General features: G+C 48.0%; 1 pseudogene across 1 annotated transcript; it reads right to left on the minus strand.

The window, feature by feature from the left end:
* Window positions 1–1,900: 1,900 nt before the first annotated feature.
* LOC103273205 lies at window positions 1,901–3,165 on the minus strand (annotated as a pseudogene). Its single transcript, XR_505171.1, has one exon. The product of XR_505171.1 is annotated as a keratin, type I cytoskeletal 18 pseudogene (transcript).
* Window positions 3,166–6,404: the final 3,239 nt, after the last annotated feature.

Here is a 6,404-nt window from a genome sequence, read left to right on the forward strand (position 1 = left end):
CCCAGTGGGTAGAGGCTGCGGTGCCCGGGAGTGTGCCACTGCACTCCAGTCTGAGCGACGGAGTGTGACTTCAATTCAAAAAAAAAAAAAAAAAAAAAGATTTATGTTGGTCTTTTTGGGGGGTATTTCATTATGATTTTGATACATCTCAGGTTCTGATTATTTTGGCATGTGAGCATATGTCTCCTGGGCTAGAGTTGAGGATGTTCTCAGCTGCTGCATCTGGTACTGGGGAAAACTCTCAGTCTGGACAGCCAAAGACACCAGAGAACTGATTTCACCGTTCTGTTTGCTGCTAATCACTGGGTGATATTCTGGGCAGGAATTTGCCTTTAAACTTAATTTAAAAAGCAGCTCTGGAAAAATATGATCTCCTTAGGTTTAATCTTGGAGCTCTGGGGACCTATAGGGAGAAGTTTGTCTGCCTCAGGTCAGCCCCCCCTTATTCGCATCAGCTTCTTATCCTGAAAGGGCTTGTATGTTGCCCTGTTTGTTTTTTCTAGGGAAGCAATTATATAATCTTTTAAATTTTCCTAATCCTTTTTTTTTTTTTTTTGAGTAGGAGTCTCCCTCTGTCGCCCAGCCTGGAGTGCAGTCGCATGCTCATGGCTACTGCAGCTGCAACCTGTTCGCTCAGGTGATCCTTCTGCCTCAACTTTCCAAGTAGCTAGAAACACAGGTGTGCACTACCATGCCCAGCTAATTTTTTGATTTATTGTAGAGATGAGGTCTCACCAAGTTGTCCAGGCTGGTCTTGAACCCCTGGACTCAGGCAATTCTCTTGCCTCCTCTCCCAAAGTGCTGAGATTACAGGTGTGAGCCACCGTGCCTGGCTTTTTCAAATCCTTAGACCTTAAGAAAAATGTTTTTCAGCCGGGCTTGGTGGTTCAGCCTGTAATCCCGTGCTTTGGGAGGCTGAGGTGAGTGGATTGCCTGAGCCCGCGGGTTCGAGACCCACCTGGGCAACTTGGCGAGACCTCATCTCTACAATAAACCAAAAAAAAAAAGAAAAATTAGCCGGGTGTGGTAGTGCGCGCCTGTAGTTCCAGCTACTTGGAAGACTGAAGCAGAAAGATCACCTGAACCCAGCAGGTTGAGGCTGCAGTGGCCGGGAGCGGCCACTGCACTCCAGTCTGGGTGACAGAGTGAGACTCCAACTCACAAAAAAAGAAAAATGTTTTTCTTTTTTCTTTTTTTTTTGAGTTGGAGTCTCTGTCACCCAGACTGGAGGGCAGTGGCATGCTCACTGCCACCACAGTCTTGACCTGCTTGACTCAGACGATCCTTCCACCTCAGCCTTACAAGTAGCTGGAACTACAGGTGTACACCACCATGCCCAGCTAATTTTATGATTTATTGTAGAGATGAGGTTTCACCAAGTTGCCCAGGCGGGTCTCAAACCCCTGAACTCAGACAATACTCTCACCTTGACCTCCCAAAGTGCTGGGATCACAGGCTTGAGCCACTGCGCCCAGTCAAAATGTGTTTCTTACTGTAATGATCAGAACCTTTGATTTTTCTTTTTTTTTTTCCGATGACCTCTGAACTTTTTTTTTTTTTTTTTTTTTTGAGTTGGAGTCTCACTCTGTCGCCCAGACTGGAAAGCAGTGGCTGCTCCCGTCCACCGCAGCCTCGACCTGCTGGGCTCCGGTGATCCTTCCGCCTCAGCCTTCCAAGTAGCCGGAATTACAGGCGCACACTACCATGCCCGGCTAATTTTTGATTTATTGTAGAGATGAGGTCTCGCTGCCCAGGCGGGTCTCGAACCTGCGGGCTCGGGCAATCCACTCACCTCAGCCTCCCAAAGGTGTGGGATTACAGGCTGAACTACCGAGCCTGGCTACCTCTGAACTTCTTATTGACTTCCTGCTTCCCTGAAGGATGCCCTGTTCCTGTCGCCTCAACACCTCAGAACTTTGGTGTCATTGGTCTCAGATACCAATTTGCTGTCCACTATCTTGTGGGTGGTCTTTTGGGTGGTCTGGATGGAGTTGCTGCTGTCCAGGTCATCACTGAGACTGAAGTCCTCTCCGTCTTCTAATAGGCGGCGGTAGGTGGCTATCTCAGCCTCCAGCTTGACCTTGATGTTCAGTAGGGACTCGTACTCCTGGGCTTGGCGCTGGCCCTCTGTCCGGGTCTGTGCCAGCTCAGACTCCAGGTGCAGCAGGGTGCCATTGAGCTGCTTCATCTGCATGGCATAGTGGGTCTCTACTTCTCTCAGGCTGTTCTTCAAGCTGGCCTTCAGGTTTCTCATGGAGTCCAGGTCAATCTCCAAGGACTGCGCTGTACGTTTCAGCTTTGTGAGCGTCATCTCGGCAGCTCCAATCTTAGCGGACTGAGTGGTGACCACTGTGGTGCTCTCCTCGATCTGCTGGGACTAGTACTTGTCCAGCTCCTCTCGGTTCTTCTGAGCCAGCTCATCATACTGGGCCGGATGTCCGCCATGATCTTGCTGAGGTTCTGAGATTTGGGGGCATCTACCTCCACGGTCAACCCAGAGCTGGCAATCTGGGCTTGCAGGCCTTTTACTTCCTCCTCATGGTTCTTCTTCATGAAGAGCAGCTCTTCCTTGAGGGCCTCGGTCTCTGTCTCCAGCTGCAGCCAGGTGACATTGGTGTCATCAATGACCTTGCGGAGCCCATGGATGTCGCTCTCCACGGACTGGCGCATGGCCAGCTCTGTCTCATACTTGACTCTAAAGTCATCAGCAGCAAGACGGGCGTTGTCAATCTGCAGAACGATGCAGGCATTGTCCACAGAAGTTGCAAAGATCTGAGCCCTCAGGTCCTCGATGGTCTTGAAGTAATGTCCCCAGTCTCTGATCTGGGGCCCCTTCTTCTCCAGGTGTTCCTGGATTTTGCTCACCAGCCTCCGGCTCCTCACCCTCTCCAGGTAGAAGGCCAGGCGGTCGTTCAGCTCTTGCATGGTCTCCTTCTTGCTCTGGATACCCCCCAGACTCCCGGCCATCCCTGTGGCCAGGCCCCCGGACCCCCAGCCGCCCCGGAAACTGGTGGAGCGGGACACAGAGATCCGGGAGCCCGAGCCGCCGGCGCCTGCATAGATGCTGGCCGCGCTGCTGGTGGACCGCAGGCTGGGTGGCGGGATGGAGCCCAGGGACCGGTAGTTGGAGGAGTAGGTAGTGGAGCGAGTGGTGAAGCTCATGGTGGCAGTGGAGGAGAGCCAGACGGTAGAACTCACGTTTAGCCCAGGAGCAGAGGCGACTCCGATTTTTCTTATTTCTTGAGTTGGGGTTCTCACTCTGTTGTCCAGGCTGGACTGCAGTGACATGATCAATGGTTCACCACAGCCTCAATCTCCTGGGCTCAGATGATACTTCTGCCTCAACCTCCCAAGTAACTGGTGCTACAGGCACATATCATCACACTTGGTTAATTTTTTTGTGGAGACAAGCTTTCACTATGTTGTCCAGTCTGGTCTTGCACTCCTGAACTCAAGCAATCTTCCTGCCTTGGCCTCCCAAAGTGCTGGGATTACAGGCTTGAGCCACCATGCCCGGTCAGAACCTTCAAATTAATGAATAAAGTGGTAATAGTGGGGATTTTTCCCTTGTATTTGACTTTACTAGGAATACTTTAAAGCATTTACTGTTCATATATTGTTCATTCATTTACTGTTAATAATGAAATTGTAGTAGATTTTTGCTAGATGTCTTTCATTGGTCAAGATGTTTCTATTCCTACATTATTAAGAATTGTTATTATAAATGGGTATTGAATTTATTCTGGCATTAACACATGACTTTAATTTTTAATCTGTTAATGTGGTGACTTACATTAATATACTTTCTAATGTTAAAATCATCTCTGCATTTATGGTATAAACCCAGCTTAGTCATACATTTTTAAAAGTATATATTTTATTCCATTTGCTAATAGTTTACATAGGATTTTGCATCTATAAACTTAACTGGAATTGCTTCCCAATGTTCCTTTCTCGTATGGTTCATTTCTAGGATTGGTATCTGGGGTGATCTATACTTGGTATATAGGTTTGGCTGTGTGTAACAGATCCAAAAACAAAACAAAATAAAACAGCGACTTGAATGAGGGAGTTTATTTCTTTGTCTTGTACTACCTGGAGGCTGGTGGTCTAGGGCTGATTTGGAGGTTCTGCTCAATCACCCCTAGTTTGTATAGTCCAAATGGTTTATTCACTTTCTAAGTGACAGGGTGGAGGAATGCCTTCAAGGGTATGAATAAAAAATAAAAGGGGGAGGTTATGAATCAAAAGTTGCATACATCATTTCTACTTCTAGCAGAGCTTAGTCATATGGCTACACTTAGCTAAAAGAAAGGTTGAAAGTGTGGCCTTTGTAACTTAAAGCAGTTCTTTTGCTATGAGAGAGAAGGGGAGAACAGGGAATGGGTCCATTAGTGGTCTTTACCACAAGGGTTATGTTATACTTGTCGCATAAAGTAAGTTGGGAATTGTTTCCTCTTTCTCTATTTTCTGGAAATTTAAGTTTGTACAAGACGTTTTTCCTTAATTGTTTGGTAAACTTGCCCATGACAATCATTTGACTCTGTTTTATTTTCAATTTTTACCTTTGTTGGTTAGATTTATACTACTGATTAATTTCTTGGTCTCCTCGTCCTCCTTATTCGTCCTCTTTATTCTTTTTTTTTTTTTAGTCAGAGTCTCACTCTGTTGTCCAGGCTGAAGTGCAGTGGCATGCTCAAGGCCATTGCAGCCTTGACCTGCTGGGCTCAGGTGATCCTCCCGCCTCAGCCTTTGGAGTAGCTGGAACAACAGGCATGTGCTACCATGACCAGCTAATTTTTAGATTTCTTGTAGAAACGAGGTCTTGCCAAGTTGCCCAGGTTGGTCTTGAATGCCTGGGCTCAGACAATCCTCTTGCCTCCGCCTCTCAAAGTGCTGGAAAATTACAGGCATGAGCCACTGTGCCTGGCTATTTGGTTTTACCTCCCCCTTTGCTTTGGGCCTTGGTGAGTTTACTTTCATGTGAGCTTAGCTATGAATTTCAAAAAGCATCACTGTCAACTTTTTTTTTTTGAGTCAGAGCCTCACTCTGTCACCCAGAGGATCACTGTCATCCAAGAGGACTCAAGTGATGCTCTTATCCCTGCCTTCTGTGTCACTAGCACTACAGGGCCCTTACCACCACACCCAACCACACCCCTCAGTTTAGATAACTCCTAAAAAGGGTTTGAATCTGCACCCAGACAGCTCCACCCTCCCAGCCCCAGGCTGTCCCGGTGACCTCACTGCTCTCTGCACCCCATCCCTGTCATCCAAGCTCCAACATGGGCCTAGTCTCTGCCTGGTTCTACAGAACCCGAGATCTGGCCAAGCAGCCGTGCCAGCCATAAATCCTCACTGAACACACACCATGTGTTGCTGGGGTTTCCTGGGAACCTGACCCTTCCTTTCTGTGCCTGTGGCTACTGCCTCTCACTCCAGCCTCTCCTGGGGCAGCAACCTCCTGGCCGGTCTCTTCCTGGGCTCCAGTCTCTCCCGACTTCATCCATTCTGATCATAACTATTCATTCTGTCACCCACTGCAAAAGCTTCCCATGTCTCTCCGCTGACCACCACATCATTTAAACTCTTCCGTGTGGTTCCCAAGGATACAGCTCTTCAATTCATTCTCTCTCTATTCATGCACTTAACAAGTGTTTAAGTACTGCCACTGGACTAGACTCTAGAGATAAGACTGGTGAATAAAACAGACATAGTCCCTGCCTGGTGGAACATGTAATCAAGCAGGGGAAGACAGGAAAAAATATGTAATTACAAACTGTAATAAGTGTTATGAATAAAAACAAACAGGAAGCCGGGCTTGGTGGCTCAGCCTGTAATCCCGCGCTTTGGGAGGCTGAGGTGAGTGGAATGCCCGAGCCTGAGGGTTTGAGACCCACCTGGGCAATTTGGCGAGACCTCATCTCTTCAATAAGTCGAAAAAATTAGCTGGGTGTGGTAGCGCGTGCCTGTAGTTCCAGCTACTTGGAAGGCTGAGGCGGAAGGATTGCCGGAGCCCAGCAGGTTGAGGCTGCAGTGGCCGGGAGCAGCCACTGCACTCGTCTGGGTGATAGAGTGAGAGTCCAACTCAAAAAAAAAAATCCAAAAAACAAATAGGAGCCAGATGTGGTGGCTCATACCTGTAACCCTGGCACTTTGAGAGGCAGAGGTAAGAGGATTGCCCGAGTCCATGGGTTTGAGACCAGCCTGGGCAACTTGGCGAGACAGCATCTCTTCAATAAATCAAAAAATTATCCAGGTGTGGTGGTGCACGCCTGTGGTTCTAGCTACTTGGAAAGCTAAAGCAGAAAGATTGCCTGAGCTCAGCTGGTCGAGGCTGTGGTGGCTCTAAGCATGCTACTGTACTTCAACCTGGACAAAAAGAGTGAGACTTCAACTCAAAA

Source organism: Carlito syrichta, unplaced genomic scaffold (assembly GCF_000164805.1).
Source record: "Carlito syrichta isolate Samal-C Ts95f unplaced genomic scaffold, Tarsius_syrichta-2.0.1 Scaffold111653, whole genome shotgun sequence".
NCBI lineage: Eukaryota > Metazoa > Chordata > Mammalia > Primates > Tarsiidae > Carlito > Carlito syrichta.